This window comes from Aotus nancymaae, unplaced genomic scaffold (assembly GCF_030222135.1).
Source record: "Aotus nancymaae isolate 86718 unplaced genomic scaffold, 86718_ANA_hifiasm-v0.15.2.pri h1tg000006l, whole genome shotgun sequence".
NCBI lineage: Eukaryota > Metazoa > Chordata > Mammalia > Primates > Aotidae > Aotus > Aotus nancymaae.
Window position 1 is genome coordinate 78,586,129 of NW_026988417.1, and position 26,265 is coordinate 78,612,393.

The 26,265-nt window shown below is 33.0% G+C and overlaps 1 protein-coding gene across 1 annotated transcript in view; it reads left to right on the forward strand.

Moving 5' to 3' along the window:
• Positions 1–26,265, forward strand: part of ARHGAP24 (Rho GTPase activating protein 24) — a 499,880-nt gene that overhangs the window by 130,674 nt on the left and 342,941 nt on the right. The window lies entirely within an intron of this gene.

Below are 26,265 nucleotides of genomic sequence, written 5' to 3' on the forward strand. Positions count from 1 at the left end.
AATGGATCTTCATTTTTTTAACCTCCTAGAAAGGCGTTTCATAGTCACCACCTGATCCCAAAGCCAGTGATACATATATATGTAGGTTTTTGGCACAGTAGTACCTCCCATCTCAGCACCAATTCTCAGAACTAGTTATCGTCACTGTTTTTCTTGTGAGAAATTGAGGAGATAAACATCATTATACATATGGAGTAAAAGGGAATGAAGACAGAAAAGACAAATGGGCCAAGCTTAGAATAAGAAGTCTGAATTTTCGTTTTCTTTTTATTGCGTTTTTAAGCATGCAATACTTTTCTTTAGAAAACTTTATTGGAAAAATATAATGATTAAATTGACACAAATTAGTAGATGAAGAACTCTGTCATCGCTGTTCATAAAACAGTCTCCAAGAAGGAAATAAAAATTAATCTTATGCCCCCAAATGTCTTCTTTGGTCCACTGAAATAGAGTGATAGAAGCTATGGAGATGGCATCTCATTGCTACCAGTTACTAGTTGTATGACATTGGGCATCTGTGTAATTTCTCTGGGCTCAGTTTTTTTATCTGTACAATATATATAAACATGTATTGCAATTTAATTCTTACAACTACTTCAGGAAATAGGGGAAAGCATACCTACTTTCTGAAGTTCTTGTGAGAATTAAATTGTAATATATGTTTATATATATTTAGTGCTTAGTAGGTAAAAAGGTCAGAGATCACATCTAGAGGAATTGCCCTGGGTATCTGCATGTACCTCCCATACAGAAAAGAACATAATTTCCTACATATTGTAATAGCTACTTTGAGCTTTACATTTAAAAGTTTCTGTGAATATTTTTGTTTGAATTTAGAGTCTGAAAGAAAGCTATTAAAAATATTTTAATTATTGACCATATTTCCTATCATTGATTAGGTTGGATCTAAATGGCTCTGGTGGACCCAGTCTAATGATTTTAGCCATCTTAATTAGTAATCAGTTGGAATTAATAAATGATTTATATAATGGCCCAAGGTGAATTTTCAATGTCTTAAAAATACTTAAATATCACATTAATTCCTTTTGATAATATCATATATTAAAATATTAATATTCTACATAACCCTACCATTATTAAAATCTATTAAAATTGCTCATAGATCCTGTGATTAAACTAGGCCATCAGAGTCACATGGATATTTATTCATAAATTGTCATCCTTCCTCATCATTACATTGTTTTTACTGAAATGTAATTTGACTTGGTTTCATGTGCCTATATCAAGAAACATTATAAGAATAAGGCTGTGAAAACTAACTTGTCACTGTATTTAATGTAAAGATAATGTCTGTGACATTACAGTTTTTCTCAAGATGACCCACAGAAAAAATTTCTCTTCAATTTCATTTTAAAAGGATGTGTTTCTCCTTTACATCTGGTGTACATTTGCAATATAAATACCATATAATTTCCAAACTTTTATCTGTTGATTTGGGTTGAACACACAAGATTTTGAGGCATGCAATTTATATATTAACCTCCTTCTATCTTTATTTTTGTTTTTCTATCCTGTTTTTCTTTCACCTAAGATTTATTACATTTATTACACATATTGTATTTATTTTACTTTGCTATGTTCTTTAAGTCGTGTCTTATCTTAAACTCTTCTGAAAACAACAAAAGATAAAATTAATTAATTTTACGAGTGATGAAAGTCACTGAGAGACTTCACTGATATTCAGCTATAATAAATGTAATTTAATATTCAGCTTACCTGAGCAGAAATAAATAAGTCTCACCAGGGTACAATTTTGTAAATGTTGCTGCTCACCTGGCTTATACATCCTGGGTGCCAGAATCTTTTCCACAATTCTCAGTTGACTTGAAACGTGTGGTAGCTTATATATGTCTTTAAAATTACTGGATGTTATTTTTGGTAAGAAAAATTTTAATTGAGAATATATAACCTTATGTTGTATCATTAATTATGTTGTAATCATGAAATTATTAAGCAAATATAAGCCCACAGAGAGCAGACCAGTGATCATATAGATTGTAGTATGAATTGTGAATCCTTCCCACAAGGGACAAGTGAAAATCTTAGTTTAAGAAACCTAGCTTATCAATCAGTAAGCATTTTTAATTCATGTAAACATTGGGGAAAAGGGTGTAAACTCTGCAAAAACATGTGGTCACTAGGTTATTGTTTATATTATTTATCCTGAAAAAATTGTTTGTATTGTGTCCATTCCAAGACAGCCTCTTTGACTGGTTTTGAATAAAGGCCAGCTTGTTTGTGTATTTATATTTCTCTGATGCTGGAAGGGGGAATATTTTAATTATATGCCTCAAAGCAGATCAGATACTGGAGAACTTAGAGTTTTAATAAGCACAAGCTGCTACCTTTCTGGGAAGAGAAACCTTTATGCCTTTTCCACATCATTGGTTTCTTCATTTCATTTTCAAGCCTGAAAACCAAAGGCATGAAACTATATTAATCCAGCAGCTGAGAGGCATATTTTAAATAAAGGATTTGAAGTTATCTGAGCAATAGCTTTCCTGGAATTTCCAAGTGGTTAATATTGTGATCAGAATGACTGACAAGCAGTTAAGTAAAGCCTACAAAGAATTTGTCAATTCTAGCTTTACTAAAATTATTTTTTTTGCAATGTCTGACATTTGAAAGAAAATAATTTTAATAATTTATGTTCATCTTATGACTATTATGTATAATATTTTAGACACTTCTAATATTTAAAGCCTGTCAATATTCTAATATTATCTTGTTCACCTTCATTTTGTATAAATTATAACGCCTAGAAAAATAGAAGTTACTGAACGTATTATTTGTGTTTATATGTGCATGTGTATTTTTATTTCTTATTTCTAGTTTTACAAAGTCTCTCTCCTTTGCCTATTTGTATTTTTGCTTCCTTTTATTTTATTGAGATGGAGTCTCACTCTGTCACCTAGGCTGAAGTACAGTGGTGTGATCTCTACTCACTGGAACTTCCACCTCCCAGGTTCAAGTGATTCTTGTGCCTCAACCTCCCAAGTAGCTGGGATTACAGGGATGTGCCACCACGCCTGGCTAATTTTTTTATTTTTAGTAGAGATGGGGGTTTCACCATGTTAGTCAGGCTGGTCTTGAATTCCTGACCTTGGGTCATCCACCCACCTCTGCCACCCAAAGTGCTGGGATTACAGATGGGAGCCACCATTCCTGGCTACTTCTTTTTAGAAATTAAGTTTTTTTCTCTAAAGCTCAGATTATAAAAAATAAACCTTGCATTTATTTATGTAACCAAAGAGTAGTGGGAAAGCATAACAGTTTTTGTGTATCTATATATTTTTATATATACATACATTTAAATATATTTTATGTATCTATATATTTATATATATATTTAAATATAATATGCATATATTGAAATATATGTTAACCCCTTATCAGATATACAATTTGCAAATATTTTCTCCCATTCTATAAATTGTCTTGTTGATTGTTTCCTTTGCAGTGTAGAAGAATTTTAATTTGATTTTAATAGACAAATCGCATTTGTCTATTTTTGCTTTCCTTGCCTGTGCTTTTGGGGTCATATCTAAAAAGCTTTTGCCAAACCAATGTCATGGAGCTTTTCCTCTATTTTTTTTTTCTAGTAGTTTTACAGTTCAGGTCTTCCACTGAAGCCTTTAATTCATTTTGAGTTAATTTTTGTATAAACTGTAAGATGCGTGTATAATTAAATTCCTCTGCTTTCGGATATCCACTTTTCCCAACACCATTTATTTAAGAGACTGTCCTTTTCCCATTTTGTGTGCTTGGCATCTTTGTCAAATACCAATTGGCTATAAATGCATCCATTTATTTATGGGCTCCCTATTCTGTTCCATTGGTCTATATGTCTGTTTTATGCTGCTACCATGCTGTTTTGATTGCTCTATATTTGTAGTATATTTTGTGATTAGGTAGTATGCTGCCTCTAGCTTGGTTCTTTTTGCTCAAGATTACTTTGGCTCTTTGGGGTCTTTTATTATTCCTTATAAATTTTAGGATTTTCTATTTCTTTAAAAAGTATCATTGAAGTTTTGATAGAAATTGCTTTGGCTCTATAGATTGCTTTGGTAGTATGGACACTTAATTCTGCCAATCTGCAAACACAGAATATCTTTCCATTTATTCATGTCATCTTCAACTTATTTCATCAGTGTTTTACAGTTTTCGGGGTGCAGATATTTCACCTCCTTAGTTACACTTATTCCTGAGTATTTTTTACGCAATTGTAAATGGGATTGTTTCTTTGATTTCTTTTTTCAGGTAGTTTATTGGTAGCTTATAGAAACACTATTGATTTTCGTATGTTGGTTTTGCATCCTGCAACTTACTAATTTATTAGTCGTAATACTTAATTTGTAGAGAATTTTTATTATCATGAAGCAATATTGTTTTCAAATGTCATCTCTGCATCTATTGAAGTGATCATATAATTTTAATCCTTCATTCTGTTAATGTGTGTATTACATTTATTGTTTTGCATATTTCAGACCATCCTTGCATGCCAGGTAGAAATTCCACTTGAACATGATGTATGATTTTTTAATGTACTATTGAATTTCACTTAGTAGTATTTTGTTATGAATTTTTACACCTATGTTCATCAGGAATATTGGATTTTTATTCTTTATGTGTATGCTTTTCTGGCTTTGGTATCAGGGTAATGCTAGGCTCATGAGTTTGGAAGTACTCTCTCCTCTTACTTTTTTGAAATAGTTTCAGGATTGCTATTATTTTTTCTTTAAATGTTTGGTAGGATTTTGCAGTGAAGGCATCAGGTCCTGGGATTTTCTTTAATGGAACGCTTTATTGCTGATCAATCTCTTTACTCATTATTGATCTGTTCAGATTTTCTATTTCTTTATTATTCAGTCTTAGTAGGTTGTATATTTCTGGCAATTAATTCATTTCTTCTAGGTTATTCATTTTTTGGTGTATAATTGTTCATAGTTGTCTTTTAAATTTTTTTTTTTTTTTGCGTTTTAGGTTTTGGGGTACATGTGAAGAACATGCAAGATTGTTGCATAGGTACACACATGGCAGTGTGATTTGCTGCCTTCCTCCCCATCACCTATATCTGGCATTTCTCCCCATGCTATCTCTACCTAACTGCCCACCCCTAGCTGTCCCTCCCCCGTTTCCCCCCAACAGACCCCACTGTGTGATGCTCCCCTCCCTGTGTCCATGTGTTCTCATTGGTCAACATCCATCTATGAGTGAGAACATGCAATGTTTGATTTTCTGTTCTTGTGTCTTTTATGGTCCTTTGTAGTTCTGTGGTTTCAAATGTAATATATTTTCTTTTATTTATACCTTTGAGTGTTTGGTCTTTTTTTCTTAATTGAATATTTCTAGCTAAAGATTTGTCATTTTGCTGATTTTTCAGAAAAACAACTCTCAGTTTCATTAGTTTTTTCTATTTTTATCTTTATTTCATGCTCTGATCATTATTATTTCCTATCTTCTACTAACTTTGGGCTTAAGTTGTTTTTCTTTTTCTAATTCATTAAGGTATAATCTTAGGTTACTTATTTGAGATGTTTCTTCTTTTTCATTTTTATTTTTAAGTTTTAGATTCAAGAAGTCCATATGCAAGTTTGTTACATGAATGTATTGTATAATGCTAGCATTTGACTTCTATTGAACTTATTACCCAGAGGGTGAGCATAGTACCCAATCGGTTGTTTTCCAACCCTTTTCCTGAATCCTTTCTTTCTCCTTTAGGAGTCTCTAGTAGCTACTGTTTTCATCTTTATGTCTGTGTATACCCAATATTTAGCTCCCACTTGTAAGTGAGAACATGCATATTTGGTTTTCTGTTTCTGCATTAATTCACTTAAGACAATGGTTTCTACATCTATGTTATTGCAGAGGACCTGCTTTCATTCTTTTTTATGGCTGTGTAGTATTCCATGTTGTGTATATACCACATATTCTTCATCCAATCCACTGCTGAAGGACACCTAGGTTGATTCCATGACTCTGATATTGTGAATAGTTCTGTGATAAATATATCAGTACAAGTGTCTTTGGGGGAATGATTTATTTTCCTCTGGGTAGATACCCAGTAATGGAATTGCTGGGTCAAAGAGTTTTTCTATTTTTAGTTCCTTGAGAAATTTCTAAACTGCTTTCCACAATCACTGATGTAATTTACATCCTGAAAAATAGTGTATAAATATTCCTTTTTCTTCACCTCTTTGCCAACATTTATTTTTTGACTTTTTAATAACAGCCATTTTGACTAATCAAGATAGTATCTCATTGTAGATTTAATTAGCATTTCTCTGATGATTAATGACATGGAGCATTTTTTCATATGTTTCTTGGTCTCTTGTATGTTTTCTTTTGAGAAGTGTCTGTTCACATCCTTTATCTACTTTTTAATGGAGTTTTTTTCCTTGTTGATTTATTTAAGTTTCTTATAGATTATGAATATTAGTTCTTTATTAGATGTTTGCAAATATTTTCTCCTGTTTTGTAGCTTATCTTTCTACTCTGTTGACAGTTTATACTGCTGTGCAGAAGTTCTTTAGTTTAATTAACTTCTAATTGTCAATTTTCATTTTTGTTGCATTTGCTTTTCAGAACTTAGTCATAAATTCTTTGCCTATGCTAATGTTCAAAATAGTTTTTCCTGGCTTTTCTTTAATGATTTTTATAGTTTGTGGTCTTACATTTTAGTCATTAATCAATCTTGAGTTAATTTTTGTATATGGTGAGAAATAGGAGTTCAGTTTCATTTTTAAGTGTTTATTGCTATAAACTTCCCGCTTAGAACTTCTTTTGCTGCATCCCACAAATTTTGGTATGTTGTTTCTCATTTTTTTGTTTGTCTTAAGATATTTTTAAATTTCCATTTTAATTTTTTCTTTGACTATTGATTGTTCAGGAGCCATCAATTGCCTGTTGATTGTTCAGGAGCATGTTGTTTAGTTTTTCTGTATCTGAGTTTTCTGAAATTCCTCTGTCCTGTATTGATTTCCTATTTCATATTATTGCAGTTGGAAAACAAACTTGATATGATTTCAGTCTTCTTAAATCTGTTGTCTCAATTTGTGGCCTAACGTATTCTACTGTGAATAATGTTCCATGCATACTTGAAAAGAATGTGTTGGTGTTGGATGGAAAGAATATGGCTAGTGTTGGATGGAATATTCTATATCCATTTAATAGGTTCATTTTATCTATAGTGTTCACATCCAATGTTTCCATACTGATTTTCTGTCTGGATAATCGGCCCATTATTGATAGTGGGGTACTGAAATCCTCTGTTATTATTATATTACTATTTATCTCTTCAGTTTTCTTACCATTTGCTTTATTTATTTAGGTGCTCTGATGTTGGCTTTTCATATATTTACAATTATTATGTCTTCTTTGTGAATTGACCTTTTAATGACCTTTCTTGTCACTTATGAGAGTTTTTGACTTACATTCTATTTTATTTAATATAAGTATAGGACACTTCTACTCTCTTTTAATACATTTGCATGAAATATCTTTTTCCTTTTTTCATTTTAATCTATGTGTGTCTTTAAAGCAAAAGTGAGTTTCTTATAGGCAGAGTATACTTGAATGTTGTTATTTATCAATTCAGCTATTCTATGTATTTTAACTGCAGAATTTAATCCATTTATATTTGAATTTATTATTAATAGGTAATTTTTAATTTTTTTCTGCTTTATAAATTTTTTGTTCCTTTCTCTCTCATTGACTTCCTTTGTGATGTGATGATTCTTTTTGTAGTGGTACATTTTGATTCCTTTGTTTTTATCTTTTGTGAATACACTGCAGTTTTTTTCTCTGTGGTTACCACAAGGCTAACAAAGAACCTCTTATAGTTATAACAGTCTATTGTTAGCTCATAACAAGGTAACTTCAACCACATATAAAAATCTCTTTACTTTAACTTCTCTTCCCCTCATGTAGCATCTTATTGGTATCACAGTTTATATCTTTAGTATATTGTGCATCCATTAGCAAATTCCTGTCACTATACTTAATACTTTGGACTTTTAACATTTACACTAAAATCAAGAGGTTTACATATTATTCTTACAATAGTAGAGTCTTCTGAATTTGACTATGTTCATAAATTCATAGTGAGTTTTATACTTACATATGTTTTCACATTGTTTGTTAGCATCATTTTGTTTCAACTCCCTTTAGCATTTCTTGTGAGACTGGTCTAGTAAAAATTAACTCCCATAGTTTTTGTTTGTGTGGAAAATTATCTCTCTCCTTTGTTTCTGATGGACAGCCTTGCCAGGTATCTTATAATAGAAAAAGCAAATAAAATATTTTTAATGATTCTTGCACCAGATTACCAAAAATCAAAAAGTTTGATAATGTGCAATGTTAGATAGGGTATTAAAAAAAAAGATCCTCATATGGTTGGCACCCATGAACTTAGCTATCTAGTTGGCTCCTGTGGACATCGTCTCTAGGCATCCCTCTGCAGACTTAGGCTCCATGCCAGCCCATTTGAAGACTCCAGCTGCAAGCCTGTCACAGACCCTAACAGTTGGCCTGCTCAGTATCTCTGGATGAGCTAACTAGTAAAGGTTTATCCTGCCAAAGCCAATCTGTAAAGACTGGAAGAGGTACTACTTCTTCAAATGTGTACACACCAATGAACAGCCACAATGATCATGAATAATCACAGAAATGTGACACCATCAAAGGAACAAAATGAAGTCAACAGTCACCAACCCTAAAGAAATGGAAATCTACAAATTGTCTGATAAAGAATTCAAAACATAGTCTTAAAGAAGCTCAGTGAGCTTTAGGAGAACAAATAGACAACTAAATGATACCAGGGAAACAACACATGAACAAAATGAGAACTTCAACAAAAAACAGATAATAATAAAGAAGGACCAAAGAGATATTCTATAGCTGAAAACCCCAATGCCTGAACTGAAGAATTCTATAGAAAGATTCAACAGCAGACTTGGTCAAGAAGAATAAATAATTAGCAAGCTCAAGGACAGGTCATTTAAAATTAGTCAGAGGGGAAAAAAACAAGAATATTAGCCCTTAATTTTGATTTATAGGAGCTTTCTATGTATTAGTTAGTCTTTGTCTGTGATGCATATTGCTATTATTTTCCCATTTGTTGTTGTTCTTTAACAGTGCTTATACTAGTCACTGCCATACACACATATATATACACACATACAAACATGTTATATACACACTCTCTCACAGTCTCTCTCTCTCTATCTCTCTCTCTCTCTCTCTCTCACACACACACACACACACACACAGAGTGTATGTATAAGGTACAGTTTATACAGTTGAAATTTTCTGGGTTTTGCATCATACTTTAAAAGGTCTTCCATACTTTGAGATAATTAAAACAACTTGCTCTTAGTTTCTTTTGTATGTTTGTTTTCTATTTTCACTTTTACTTCTTCGATCCATCTTGCCTTTATTTGGTGTAAAGAATGAAGTATAGATCCTTGTTACATTTGTATGTTGATATTTCTGATTAATGTTTAGAATTAGCTTGTCTAGGTGGAAAAAATCTATTATTTTTTATTGGAAATAAATTAAAATTTTAGATTAATTTAGTAGAAATTAATATCTTCATAACTTAGGTATTCCAATCAAGAAATGATATATCTCAGGCTCTTTTGGAATCTCCAAGTAATGCTTTAATTTTTTGTTTTCAAATAGATCTTTACTTTATTTTACATTTACTGAAGGTATTTGTCAGTTTTGTTGCAATTTCATGGGGGAAAGATCTTTTTCTCTTAATTATAAGTTCAAAATATTTGCTATCTAATTCTTTTTTGTTCTCCAGTGATAGCTATAAGCAAGCTATCTAATTCTTTAGAGAAATTTTTGCCAACACCTACACAGTGCTGTTGATTGTTTATGTATATATAGATGCTATTAATTTTTTAAATTAATTTTGTACCCAGCTGCCTTAATATAGTCTCTTTTCATGTTTTACAAATTTTCAGTTGGTCCCCTTGAATATTACTGGTAATCAATCATATCTGCTCATAATTTTGCCTTTCTAATGTAGTTAGTACTAGTTAACTGCCGAAATATACACCAAATCTCAGTGGCTTTAAAAAAACAAAGTTTTACTTTACAGTATAGTTCAGTGCAATATGATAGGATAAGAGACCTCTTCTCAAGGAAAAATTCAGGGACATAGGCTTCCTTTGTCTCCTGTTTTCATCATCTTGGGACAGACGCTGTCAAACCTTTTTCTGTATAGGAAAAGATACTGAATATTTTTAAGCTCTGCCAACCATAGTCTTTACTGCAACTGCTGAGCCATTATGACTTGAAAGCAATCATAAACAATACGCCAGTGAATAAGCATAGCTATTAATATGGTTTGGCTGTGTCCACATCCAGATCTCATCTTTAGTTGTATCTCCCATAATTCCTATTGTTGTGGGAGGGATTTGGTGGGAGAAAGTTGAATCATGGTGGCAGTTTCCCCCATACTGTTCTCATGGTAGTGAATGGGTCTCACGAGATCTGATGGTTTTATGGGAAGAAATCCCTTTCACTTGGCTTTCACTCTTTCTTTGCCTGCCACCATCCATGTAAGATATAACTTGCTCATATCTTTGGCCTTTGCATATTAGATGCTATTAGCACTAATATCTTATCACTAACAATATCTTTGGCCTCTGCATATTAGATGCTATTAGAACTAATTCTACAATGCACACAACAGTCCCCTCTCAACAAAGAATTATGTGACCCAAAAGAAAGAGGTTTAACTGGACTTAAAGTTCTACATGGCTGAGGAAGCCTCACAATCATGGTGAAAAGCAAGGAGGAGCAAGTCATATCTTTGGCCTCTGCATATTAGATGATATTAGCACTCTCCCACACAGCACACAGTTGCTACAATAAAAAACATCTCCAGACATTGACAAATGTCCCTGAGGGACAACATCTCCACTTGTTGAGAACTACTGTTCTAGAAATTTGTTTGAAATACAAATTTATGGCCTCATCTCAGATCTATGAATCATAATTTCTAGAGTTGGGAGTATTAGTCTGTATCTTAAGCTCTTTAGATGATTCTTCTTTACACTAAAGTTTGAAAAACACTGCTCTAGAATAATATCAAGGACATTGGAATAATCTGCTCTTTGAAGGCTTAGTAGAATTCCCTGTATAACCACAAGGTACTCTGTCTAGGGTAGCATTCGAAAAGCATTCTTTTTGTTTTTATAAATTGAGTGGTTTAGATTTGCTATCTTTTCTGGTGATATTTAATAAATTATGTTATCTAGAGTATTAGTTACTTAATTTAGATATAAAATGCATTTTTATAAAAAGAGCTAAATGATTTCTTGTGAATCTTTTCATTTTGACTTTAGCTAATGCTTTATTATTGTGTTATTTAATAGTGATTTCTAATAGTTCTGTTTTTTAAAATTTATTTATTCCATCTTTTATTTTTATTAATTCCTCAGTTTGGCTTTCCTTGGGTTCTTGTATTGTTCTTTTTGAAGTTTTCATATGTATTTGTTAATTTAATTTAGTGAACTTAATGTAATTATTTAAGGTGTTATCCTTCTAGTCTCTGTTCGGTATCTCCCATGAGTTATGCCAGGTAATAATTTTAATGCTGATATTTTTCTACATGTTCTAAAATTTTAAGTTTTCATTTCATCCTTGAAACATGAATTTTTGAAAAACAAAAAATAATTGGGAAGTTGAAAATGTTCTGAGAGCATAGAGTAAGTAGCATGTTCAACATTGACAGTATTGTTTATGCTGGGATTTGTACAGGGAGTAAGATTCAGCCAGGTATAAGTCTGAATTATATTGAGAGGGATTAGAAATTCATAGAATTATTAAACAATTCTATGTTGAAATAAGCTATTGATTGATGACTAAATTTTTTTTTGTATATTAGACAAACACAAACAAAAATCATGAATTTTTGAAGAGAAAGTTAATTTATTTGTTTGATTTTTACCTTCCTATTTTTTGACTCTTTTTAAACTCATTTTCTTGTAAATTTCTAGTTTTATTACATGTTTATCCAAAAATACTGTCCCTGCTGATTCTACTCTTTTGAAATATATTTAGGTTTCACGTAGTTGATTTTTGAGGGTTTAAGTCTATACCTATTTTGAGATCAGAATATAACTGAGTTACCTTTATTTTTCCAATTTGTTAGTTTAAAAAAATACTTAATAGTTGATTTTAGCCCATTTACAATATATTGATATGATTGATATAAGAAATATGTCATGTTTTTTTACATTATGCTTTAAGTTTATATAGAACACTTCCTTTCAAAGTTTTGCTCTTTGCGCTTGTGTTTCTTTTAGTTTGTGTGTACTTTTTCTGAGAAGATAAAAAGAGGTTTCACTTGAGTAGATATCTTTAAGCTAGAAAATTATATATAAATTCTTAATCCTCTATGTTTTATAATATGTTTACTATTTAAAAGAGGCGATTATTATGTTAACATATTTATCTCACTACCCTTGCTTTTCCACACTTAATGTAATTGATAATGTTAGGTTTCTTAATGTATACATCTATGTTGTTAAATAAACAGAAACTTCTCCAATTAGTCTTCGGATGATATCATTTTTACAACTAGCTGTAAGATAAAAGTAACTTCACATTTTAAAAATTTTCCAGAATTTTCTCTGTTTCACTGTCATTTTGTTAGTATTTTCAGAATGCATAACATTTATAAAAAGTTATACAACCTTAATCCCCACACATGTTTTAGTTAAATAGATCCAGTGTTCACTTCTAATCATTTTGCTATAGAATTCCTATTCCTTCCCGTGACAAAATTACTACTCAATTTACTTTTTCAAGTTGAGATCATAACAATATTCCTTGGTTTTGCTTGTTCAAACAAATGTATCTCTTGAATAACAGTTTAGGTGAGTGAAAAAATTTTGTGTCTGAGGTCTTTGTCACCATGTTGTCTACTATCGTCTAATGTTGAATATTGTGATAGAGAAAACTGAGGTCAAACTGATTTTTAGCCCCTTAAAAACTATTTGATCTTTTTACCTAGCTATTCAAAGAATTTTTTCTTTAAAAATACTCTAATGTAACTAGGATACACCTACATGTGAAATAGTTCTGAGTGTGTCTTTTGTATCCATAGATCCAATTCTTCTTTTATTTGTGGAAAATTTTCTTGAACTTATATTTTAATATCTTGTTTGTTCCTTTGATTTCCATATCTGTCATTTTATACACCATTTAACTGTTTCTAATTTGTTTTTTCTGTTGTGTTCATTTTTTTCTTCTACTCTTTTTCTGAACTTCATTAGCTCATGATTCATCTATTTTTGTTTTCTTGCCATCTGTTCTCTGATCTCTATATAGCCTCAGATATATATAAAAGCTCGACTTATATTACTATTTAAAAGAATGAAAAATATATATTGATAGGCAACTGGCAGCTTCTGCCACACGTAAAGCCCGACCTTCTTGAGAGAAAATTTTTCTCATCTTAAGCTATGTGTCACATAACTGGAGAACTGCAACATGTGTTGCCCCAACCTTTCTTTTCTTTTATTGGTAAAAGAATAAAGAGAGATGCTTGGGGCTGTAGGCATAGGCAATTTTTTTTTTTTCTGTATTTTATTGGGGCAAGTCTTCAGAACCCCATTTCACTGGATTTTATATAATAACAAGAACCTAAGGTAGGTTATACATACTTGTTAAAGGTAATTTAAAAGAAAAACATCCCTATGGTCTCATTGTGTTTTCAGCCTTTTATATCATATATATATAGTGGTTAATTAGAATTTGATTTTCAGTTAAGAAGCATGGAGTCTAGCTGCCAATTCTGCATTAATTAATAGCAAATTAATGTCTAATGGCAGTGCCCAACAAAATGCTTGCCTCTCCAAGCTCCATTTCGCTTTCCAATTACAATTACCTTGTGCTATATGTTTCTTCACACATAAGGGTGTCATTTATAGATTTATATATAAATGTTTTAAAATATCAGGGGATAAATTAGATTTTGTTTTCCCTAATGAGATAACCGATATTCTAGGATGCCAATTACCCCAGGAACAGTATTATTTACTTAGAATATATTAGGCTCGTTTTTTTTTTCTTTTTGGGTTTTGTTCCAATGGATAACTTTTTTTTTCTTTTATATGTATGCTTGGCTCAAGGAAAACATAATAATGAGGACATTGTTGTCTAGCGCCTACTGTTTTTAGCTCTTAGTGAAACCTGGCTATTAAAATGCTTAGAGTATATGTACTTATAGTGTTACCAGGCTGCCCATATGAAAATCTTGGCACCTCTCTTATTAACAGTTCATCTGAATGACTATGTTTTCCTTTGCTTTTCTTACTAGCTGGCATTTCTTTGGTTGTCTCTCTGACTTTCTTGCCCTCTTGATGTGTATCTTATGAGTTATCTGTCAATCTGAGTGTAAATTACACATGGGTATGGCATAATGTGCTTTGTATAGCATTTTGCTTTCTTGAATTGTTTCAGAGTGTTTAGAAAGTTACCCAGTACAAATGATTTTTGCCAAATTAGCATATAGTCTGCTCTTTTCTCATCAAGAATTTATGTGATAACTTCCATTAGTATAGATCTGTGCTGCCATGTATTTCAATTGGGCAATTTGTTTTAACTCTAGGCATCTGTGAGGTCCTAAAATTTCAATGAAGATTACTCCTTGGACTGACCTCTCAATTTATCTTGCTATATATAAAATACACAATTTCTTAGTTCTTCTAGCAGAGCCATATTTACAATCCTTTTTACCTTACACCCAGAAGGTGGATGAGAAGCACTCACCAAGATCAAGGAAAATTAGAATTCATTTTGCGATTAAGACTTAAGCTTTTATTTACTTTTAATTAACTATTGTAAATGAACAGTTCAAAAGACATACCTTTAGGATAGGTAAAGCTGTTATGTGCTTCCTAAAATATTTCTGGTGCCTGATTTCTCCTCTCTAAAGTCAAGCTCTGGATTTTGCAGATTGGCCCTGCAACCAGATTCTTCTGGTTATGGAACCCTGTGAATCATATACTTTTCTTTTCCCAAGTAAATTTTTCTTTGATTTTTGTCATTGCTAAGTCCTCAGTTGTGTCCACAGCCACATTCTACAGGAACACTCCCCCTTCAGAAGATATTGATTTACAATTCCTCCTATGTAAATGACTTGACATTATACTTGCAATTATGCAACTGATGTTCTGCATGTAGTAATCAGCAGTCTCATTCAACTAAAGGATAAAAAAAACTCACAAATTATTTAGTCCCCTTTCAGTCAATGAATATTATATGTTGATGTACATAATATGTAATAGGGAAATAAAAAGGTAACTTGTCTCAATATTAAAAGTTTTGCTTCCAGAATTTATGAGCTCTATATAATTAATATTCCATAGAATTACTCAATTAAGTAAATTTGTTCTGCCTTCAGTTATAACTAACATTTGTTAATTACTTCATTTTTAATTTCAGCCTGGAGGCAAATTAAGATCATGATAATAACAAACATAGGAGTCCTCTGGCTCAGCTTTCTCTCAACTTTCAAATCTGAACTTTTTCTCTCAATTTTCAAATTTGGACATATTTGAACTTACACATTTTCAAATATGTCCAAATCCTGGTGGCCATTTTCAGAAGATGTCTACGGTATATTCAATGCGTTATTCTCTTTTGCTCCCAAATGGTATCTGTCAGTTTCTTCCACTCTTGCATTCCTCTTTGCTTCATCTCCTACATTTTATTCTTTCAGGTGCACAAAATAAACACTGTTGTTCATTCTTGCTTAAGCAAAAATATCACTTCTGATATCCAGCAGTGTGGGACTGGACCTTTCTTCCTAAGATACTGCCATCTTCTATGAAACTACCGCTGACACCAGTTCCTTTAAGTTTTATTCTTTTCCATTGCTGCCTTTGCCCTATGTCTCAGACTTCAATGCATGGACCGAAGACCTTTCCAGTAACAAACTCTTGAGATGCTTAGAATTATTACCACCCTTTGATGCTTGTCTACTTTCCTTAGAAAGAATATTCTCTTTTCCTATGATTAATTACTTCTCATTTCTCATTTTTTCCTTATCCATTAAATAAACATACTCACACCTTATTCATCCTCAAGGCCTAGCCAGACATTCCTGAATCCTTAGATCTATACATCCTCAGATCAGGTGGAGAACCCCATCTGTGCTTAGTTTTAAAGGAGCACTTCAAGTCGTCACTGATTTTCAGCTATTTATTTCTGCTACCAAGATTAATATATGATTTTTCTTTTATAAGGATTTTTCATAGTGAGTATAAAAACTACTTTTTAATTAATGTCCTTTTAAATCACCAGCTCTTCTTCCATTACTGCTTTCTGGGTTCAAAACTTTGTTACGGAAAATGGAGAAAGATGAAGACTTTACCTGCCAAAAAAGGATGGTGCCAAAACATTGATGTGTACCTGCCATAGTTACCCACTTCTTTCTTAATCAGAAAAGACTTTACTAACACATTCATTCCCAACCTCTCCATCATCAGGTGATCTAGTCTGTGAGTGAAGATATTCAAGGGATTATTTGTTTTTAGCTTTTGTTACAGGTCTCTCCTTTGTTGCACCATAACCAAAATTTTCAGACCAATGGCTTATTCTCATTGTCTCTTTTATTTATAGCTTACTTTCTCCTCATTTCCCTGAGAAGTACCTTCAAATTTTGTTGAATTCCCTGAAATTCTATGAAATCTATAGGTTTTTCTTAACTTATTCTCCTGTTATTTTTGCATCTTAAGGAAACCAAAGTACTTAGTTAACTGCTAGACTACAAGGTGAAGTGGTCTTCATTACATATCCCACAAAGAATCCACAGCAGGCATTTTGATTGTACAAAGGATTTTAATTTTGCTTTAAATCTAATTTCTTTTTTTATTAAAAAACAAACTTACCAACGGAGTTTCTAAGGCAATATCTAACTTGTATCTTTTCATAGGTACTAATAATATAGCTTTTTAAGACAAGAGCTCTCTAAAAATTTTGTTTTAAACATAGCCAATTATTTACTCTATGAGTGAACTAATACACATTATCAAAATTTCCCTACACGTTTTCTTCTAAGTAGATTCCACAGGTTTATCTTGCCTTATTCTCCTTGATTTCCTGCATCATTTGATATGATTGACCTTCACTCTTCCTTCCTTAGATTCCATAACATTGCACTTTTCTTGTTTTTTTTAATACATCATTTCTCTTTATTGCCTTCTCAGATTTCTTTCATAACTTTGAGTATTTCCCAGAGCTTTGGATTCACAATTCTTCTCTTCAGATGCTTTCTTAAAGTGAATTAATAATATAAGCTTCATTCACAAATAATATCTGCAGTCTCAACCTTATGGGTGAATGTTCTATGGTTGCTTTAAATTCAAAGCACGCAACCTCAAGTCATCATGTACCTTCTTGCTCTGTAGATATTAGTAATTTAAACTCTCTGTATTTCAGCTTCCTCATCTGTAAAATGAAGACATTAATAGTACCTATCTCATAGATTTGTTGGGAATTTCATACACACACACACACATACTCAATGTTAGCCATCACTATTATCCCTTGACACTAAATTGCTAATTAAATTAGGCTGTACTTACCCTCACCTTCTGAAAATGCAGTGGAAATACCACAATTTGGAATTATTAACCCAAATCCATCAGCCTTGTCACCCATTGCAAGTCTAAATTTCTCCATGAAATCTCTCCTGACAAATTCAAGGCCAATTAATTTCTCTTTTTTAATGCCAGTTTTTGCACTAATAATATACAGTAATTTGATATGTATCTTTCTCCAAACCAAACTGTAGGATCTTATTGGCATGAATCTGCACTCCTGCTTTCTTACCCTCTGTGTTTTGCTGTCTATAGACATGACAAGCACTTAGTAGATAATTTTTCAAAGGCGGAAATGAGCATATATTCTTAGAATGTCCCCAAACATGTTACATTAATGGATATATAATAATTTTTCTGTATTGCTAGATGTGTAAGCAGTATTAAATCTGGAGCCAAGTGCAACTGAAAAACTTAATTAAATACATGTGTGGCATAGATAGCCAGTGTTACCTAGAAGTGCATGCATTTTTCATTTATGCTTAAGGGTATAATTGTGAATTGATGCATACTCATAAGGTGTCTGAAACTGGGATAGGTTGCCCAGGACCATCCCCCCTGGGTAGCGTAGCTATGACTAAAATCACGGTTCAGATCTACTAACAAAAACGCTGATAGGATCCAAAGTCGTTAATAGTCCAAAGATCTTTCACATCAAATTTCTGGTCTGTGTAATCCCAAATTTTGACCACAAATAAAAGGTGTAATGGAGATCATGAAGAATAGATATCTTAGCTTAATTGATAAATCTTTAGGTATTCATTCAACTGCATTGTTTCTTGAACATATATTTACCTTCTAAGTATTCCTCAATAATAGATTGCAACATCTGAATGTATGTTGTCAATAGCCATATATTGTAATTGAGCACTCGAAATGTGTCCGAATTGAGACATGTTGTATATTGGTAAAAGATACTTGATTTCAAAAACTTTATACAAAATAAGAATTTAAAATATCTCATTAATATTTTCAACACATAATGATGTTGAAATAAAAATATTTTGGATCTATTAGATTAAATAAAATGTATTATTAAAATGAATTTCACTTTTTTTACTCTTATTGATGTAGCTACTAGATAATTTTAAAATACGTATTTGGCTCACATCAGTATTCCTGTTATACAGGCTAAATTAGATCAAAGAGATATTTGAGGTTGTTCTTTTTAAAAGGAACATGTATTAACACAGGAGATAATTGCTCAGAACTAGGACTGTGGTTTGCATTCTTATTCCTAGGCTTTATTCAAAATCTACATTCTCTTTGCCTTGTCTCCTGAGCAGAAGCTTCTGCTATGCCACAAACCATCTCAAGTCACACCAGATTCTCGTCCCAGTCTGTATCCTTAGCAATCAGCACCAGGACAGGCCAGGAATGTGGCAAAGCTCTGTAATAACTTGTCTCATCTCCACCTCCATCTTAACTATCACGACGGTCTTGTATGTTCATGACTGTAGCTCTGCCTTGATTTAAGAACTGCTGTGGTGATTTAGCTAGATAAATAATTTTGTGCTAGTCTTCTAATACTTTATTTAGATCCAAATATCACATTAAATGATACTTATTAGACTTGTACATGTTATATGATACAACTTCTTCTGAGTAAGATTCTGCCTGACTTAGTGGTTTTAGTTCAGCTGTTCCAATGAATTTAGAGAAAAGCCTTTTGTAATTTAATATTCTTCTTGCTTAACACCTTTGGCATCACTTGAAAAACTAAAGGGATGCATTCTTCGACTGACATGTGACTTCTCCAAAACTGTCCAGTGGTTATAGGAAGAGAGAGTCTATAACAGATAGCAGCTTATTCTAAACCTAAAGAAAACCCTATTACTGTCCATTGTAATAACAAAGGACTACATGTTCTTGCTTTATTTCCTTTCCTCTCTCATAGTGACATCACCTTTGATTTTGTGTGTGCCCACAATATGTGGGGCACCTTATCAGGCTGGATCAGTGAGAACCAAGAGTCTCCAGAAGCTTGTCTCAGTTTACACTTAATTAGCAGAACATACTGTCACGAGTAGATACGGTATTTCTGGGATTTCTCTGCCCATTTACTCTTTACTACTGAACACCCTCTTCTTTAAATAAAACTAAGTAAATAATTCTCTTAAGGAGAGACTAGTGAGCAAAGCATACTGGTGAATTAAAGACAAGAACCTACTGCTCTTGCTTTACTTCTTTAGGCATTGAGTTGGTCACTGACATAATCTCATGGTCCTCACTTTCAGAATCTTATTACCACTGTTTACAGAGGCCTTCTGTTATCTTACATGGACATGGACCTGATGAATGGAGGTAGAATACATTTTAGATGGTTGTCACTAATATTTATCTAAAGAAATGAGCATCTTTTTCATGATTCAGTACTGTACATTTCTGTTCTTGTTGCTTGTTCCCCAAATTGTCCTATGATTGTCCCAAAAGAAGGAGAATGTAGCCCATGGAATATAGCCCATGGAATGTAGCCCATAGATATAACTTATTTCTCACTCAGCAGCTTTGATACAGATTGGCCACTGATAATTCAGTGTTATTATCTATTTCAGTACAATTTTTTGTATTATTATCTATTTCAGTAAATTTTAGAATCTCAGTGCATTTTTTTAGCCTATGTTCATGTAGAAAGTGTCATCCTGAGTATTATATTTATTAAAAAAAAAACATCCAGGGGAAAAGGTACCCAATCTAAATCTCAGGCAAAGAAAAGAAGGAGAATAGGATTTGTATCTTTTTGTACCCTGTCCAGTGTTTGGTAAGTTTAAATAGATAACGCATTCTCAAAGTTGGCTCCAAGACATTTCCATTTAGGGAAAAGTAATTTCTGAATGTCCTTTGAATCAATGAAGAATCAATAACATTAAAAAGATTGTAATTTCTTTTTGTTTTACATTTTTGCACAAAATAGTCCTTCATTTAAAAATAAGTCATATTAAATATGTATATCTATTTACTGGAGGAAATAATTGGTAAAAAAAAAAAAAAAATGAAAGTTTGCCTTTTTTCATTAAGTACTCCTAAAATTTTGAAATATTTTCTAAGATTCAGCTTGTAGGACAGTTTTGCAACAGCTTCAAGCAAGAGGTAAGACTAGGCTAATATGCCACGATGAGAGGTTGAAAGAAGTAAGAAATATTGTTCAGTTCTCTAATAAATAACACAATGGCAAATTTATAGAAAATAAAGCAATTCCTGTGTGTTAACTCTGTCTTTTTATTGTCTGTATCCTGATGCTTTGACATAAGGGGCCTTCTGAATCCTGGAGCTATGGCCTCTCTTCCTCCTCCCTGAGTTAGCTAATCCCTGAAGACAGGAAAGGCCCGGCCCTGGAGCATGGTTTTCAAATTCTGATAATCCATTTCAAAGCCCATACCATCAACAGCTTCCTTTATCAGATACTTACACTATGAGGCCATTAGCTACCGGCCTTATCACACCAGGGCCAGGTACCAGCTAACTATTAATCAGAGAGCTCCAATGTCCCATAACCCACTGAAAGTATCCAAACTAACCAATTCTAAACCTACTTACTCTGTCCCTCCCATTTCTTCCTGTGGAAATCATAATAAAGACGTTCACCCACATTTCCACCTGCCCTCTCCATCCCACTCCCAACCCTGGCCTTCCCTGTGTGCCCCCTTGTGGCATGACATGCCCCCATTCTGGGATCCGTGCCATAACAAACTGTCTTTCCAATGGCAGTCATCATCTAATCTGTTGGCCTTGCCATACCTAAATAATACCTACATTTTATAACATCCTACCTTAAGATTTTAAGGATTTTCACGACACTTTAGAGTTTATTAAGCAAACATCTTATTGAAACTCTACCAGGTCAAAGACTACCCTAGGTTTCATATTGCTTTTCACAATCGATTGGTCATAGTCTTTGCCCTCAAAGGATTTATAATCTGTTTATGACCATTTCTTCAACTGAATAAAAGAGTAACACTTATTTAATATGTAACTATCCCCTGTTTTTATACTCATTGCCTCTTTAAATGCATTTGTGTTTTTGCATTTGCATAAGTATAGTCAGGATTTGATTATTTTTGTCACAAACAAAGGTCATAGAGTAACATATTAATTGAAGGATAATTCAAAAAGTATTTATATTGATAAAATTATAAAACAATGTTTGGCTTCTGTTCTTGGATACAAGATAAATCAGGAATGCGGCACATAAGCAAATAGAGAATTCATTTCACAAATCCAAACTCAAAGATATTTAATTATTAGTTAAAATGACTAAAATAAATTTACTTAAGTTATTAAGGAAATAACTAAAATAGCTAAAGAAATTTTTTAAGTTATTAAAAAATTTAATAACTTCCTGGTTTACTAAACTTCCATGCTCTGGAGAAATCTTCTTTTTTTCTTTTAATAGAGACAGCATCTCACTCTATCACTCAGGCTAGAGTGCAGTAGAACAATCACAGTTCGCTGTAGCCTCAAACTCCTGGTATCAAATGATCCTTCTGGCTCAGCCTTGTGTGTAGTGGGGACTCAGGTGTGCAACACCATTCTTGTCCTAAATCTTCCCTTTTTTGTACATCATTCTTTTGCATACGAATGGAAAAGATGAGCCATAGTTTGCTAAAGCTGCCATAACAAAGTATCATAGACAAAGTAGTTTAAACAGTAGAAATTAACTGCCACACAGTTCTGGAGGTGAGAAGTCTGAGATCAAGGTATTGTGAGGGTTGATTCCTTCTGAGAGCTGTGAGGGAAAATCTGTTGTGCACCTCTTTCCTTGCCTTGTACATGGCCATCTTCTCTCTGGGTCTTCATATTGTTTTCCCTCTGAGTCTGTGTCCAGATTTCCTCTAGAATCACCCTGGATTAGGGCCTGCCCTAATGACCTTGTAATACCTTAATCCATTGGTTTTGAGCTGGGGTTCCCACAAATCTCTCTTTGGATTTGATTAATTTGCTAAAGCAGCTAGCAGAACTCAGGGAAACACGTTTACAGGTTTATTAGAAAGGATATTAGAAAGGACACAGATACAGACATACATAGGGTGAGGTATGGAGGAAGGCACACCCCACCCTCCAGGAGCCTCCATGTGTTCAGCTATCCAGAAGCTCTGAGAACCTTATCCTTTTGGGCCTTTTATGGAAACTTCATTAGAAAGGCATGATTGATAACCATGTAGAAATTTGATTGGAAAAAAACGATATGATCTAATACTAATAGACTGATGAAACCCAGCAAGACCTGTCCATTCAGATTCTTCTTGGCCTCTCTGTGCAGCATTCCTTCATCATAGATGTGGGGCAAGACCCCTTCTGAAATGAGAACCTTGTGACCTACAATCAGACAAGGCAGGTGGTAAAATTTCTTTACAGCCAGCTCCCAAGACAGAAAAACAGGAGAAGACTCTAGCCTTGGAAAGAAAAAGAGCAGGTTAAAGGAGGACAGGAGAAAAGCTTAGAAAGAAAGAGAGAGATTCTGTTTTCCAAAGCCTGTTTTTAAAGCCTAAAATGCCTCAACATCATAACAAGCGCTGTAGAATCATGGAAGAAAATAAGTAGATAGATACATAAATATAAATATTATAATCTCACACACCTGAATATAAATTTCCAGTCCATCTCTTTCTCCTAGACTTCCAGACTTATTCAATGAGTTTCAACAGTCTACTAAGCCACAAATAGATGTCTCAAACTCAGCATGCTCCAAAGTTCCTCTCACCCCAAACCTACTTCATCCATAGCCTTCCTCACCTTTTTAAATGCAGTTTCATCTTTCTTAGTTTATTCAGACCAAAAACTTAAGAGTCACGCTCGACTCTTCTTTTTCTCATATCTCACAATAGCTCACGTTTATTTGATTAAAACAAAAACCTTGCAGGAACACTTTCAAAATATATCCAAAATATTAACACATCTTACACTTCTACTGTGACCACCCTTGAGAGTGTCTGAGCCACTATCATTTCTTACATAGATGACTTCAAAATCCTTCTCTCCTCTCCCTGCTTCTGTTCTTGTCTCACAAAAGTCAGGTAGTAGAGAGAGTGATTCTTGCAAAACTTAAGTCAGATCACGTCACTGCTTCGCTGAGAATCCTGCAGTATTCCCGTCGTTCTCAGAACAGAAGCTGAAGATTCCCTGCAGTGACCTTCAAGGCACTGCACTTTCTTCACTATCTCCCTGACTGTGGCTCCTATGTCTCCCTCTTTTGATCACTCTACTCAGGCGTGTATCAAAACGCCAGTCATAATCCTACCTGTGGACTGCAGTAGTCGTCTTCCTCAAATGCCTTCTCTCCAGATGGCTCCAGAGTTTGCTCTTTCTTTTTCCTTCATTTCATCTTTATCAGGATCTCACCACTAAAGTTGCAAATTGGACTCTCCATCTTCAAAGACCCCTTAACCTGGTTTTACTTTTCTTTTTTTTTTTTTTTGTTTATTTTTCTGTGTTTTGTTCGTAGTATTTATCACCTTCTAACATGCTAGAAAATTCACTTTTATTATGCTTGTTATTTACTATTTCTTCGATAGGGGAATGAAATAAAACACTTTCAATGTGTTTGTTTGTTTTTTTTCCACTCAGGGCAGTGCAAGCATAGAAGAGCAGAGATCTTTGTTTTATTCTCCAAAAGAGTATCTGTTTGATATCTGGTTTTTAGCAAATATTTGCTGAAAGAATAGACAAGTGAATGAATCAACAGTGGGAACTGTCATTGTTATTCGTAGGGGTATATGCAAAGTGTCGTTGATGGCTGTGTATTTGAGTCTCCCAAGTAAGTCCAGGAAAGATTAGCCTGAAGGCTGATTTAATTATCTTTAATTGTGTTATTATTAAGTATCTTAGACTGGAGGACAGTCTAAGTAAATGATAATGTCTTTGACTTCATTTTTAGTGAAGAGTTCAGTCTTTTAAAAGTACATGCAATAATATCATATGATTTCGAGCAAGGGCTGTGGAGCCGTTGTTCTTTGGTCAAAAAGAGATAAATTTCTTACTAGTTATGTGAAGGGCAAGTGACATAAACTTTGCTGTTTCAGTTTTCTCATCTACAAAACGGTGAAACTAAGAGTACTTACTCAACATATTATTGTGAAGAAGAAATGAGCAAAGAGCTTAGAACAGAGCTTGGCCCATAAAAACTGCTTGATAATGATCAGATATTACCATCCTTATTACCTTGGAGGGAGGTAGCTTTGTTTCATGAAGAGAACATCTCATTAGTTTTAAGACTGAGATCTAAGTCTGTCTTCATTACTAATTAGTTGCATAGAATTTAATGACTCTGCTTTTATTTGAAAGCAAAAGAGTAATACCATATTACATCTAAGATCTCTTCTTGTTCTAAAAGCCTATAATCCTCTTATGATGATGATTGCATATTTCTTTAAAGGGCCATTTATCAAATGAAGATATAATTTCTATAGAAAATTTATTATTTAGATAAGATAAAGATAACTAAACCGATGGAATGTATCATGTTAATCTTCATTTGATATTTAAATAATTGTTGAGATTGTAAGGATAAGAGGGATCATCAAAAAATACCAATTAATGATAATGACATATATGTATGGCATCTCATAGACAGTGTAACCTTTTAAATAATATATACAAATACTTATTCTTGCCATTTTGTAGTTATCTTTTCTGAACTGTTTCAAGAAATAGTGTATTCCTGTGTGTAGTATACATTTTAGTTATATGACAATTATATATAGATGTTGCAAGATCTGGTAAAATCTCATTAAATTATCATGGCTCAGTCAGACAGATATGTGCTTCTAAACTATAGATGATGGCAAAAGAAATGAGTAACTCTTTTTCTACACTTTTTGTAAAGACTGGGCTTCATGATTATCATCATGAAAGTGCTCTGTTACTTTAAAAAATTGACCATTAGAAGTAAAAGAGTAGCCTAGACAATAAAATTACATTTCAACATTTTCTCTTGGATAAATTCTGGTTATAATCAGTGGACAGCTGTTCATTTTTAAACTTTAGTGTTTGTTTACTTTGAGTTTGTAGCTTGAGATAAAAATTTCATACAGTTTAATAATGAAGAGTAAGTTTGTCATTTAGAAAAAATGCCTTAATCAAAATTTCCATATAACAAAATTGTTTTAATGTTCTGGTCATTGGCACATTTAATTCAAACACCATTTCATAGAGTAAATTTTCAGGATGAGTTGGATTTAATCATGGTGGTTTGGTAATAAAATTTGATCCTAGATCCCTTTCTTGTCTTTAAGCTCTGATTGTTTAAAAATCTTGATTGGATGCATTACTTATATTATTGCTGTATAACTAAAAATGAGAGAATCTGCATGATAATCAAGAGGAACAGCAGAGAACAGTTTTTGGTTAGAAAGAAACTGTACTATAGATAGAAAAACATGAAGATATGTCTTATGTTAGTACTAGGTCATCCTCTTTGAGCATGAATATAGTACTTGTGTATGGTAAAACTGATTTTTAAAAATGATGTGCATATGCTGCATGGCACTGGGAAATGGACATCAAACCTGCATGTCCGTCTTGTGCTGAATGTCCTTGCTTAGCAAATTTCATCTTAACTGTGAAAAAGAAGCAAATATTGGAAGGAAAATTGGCTTCCAATAAGCGTTTCTCATAAAAA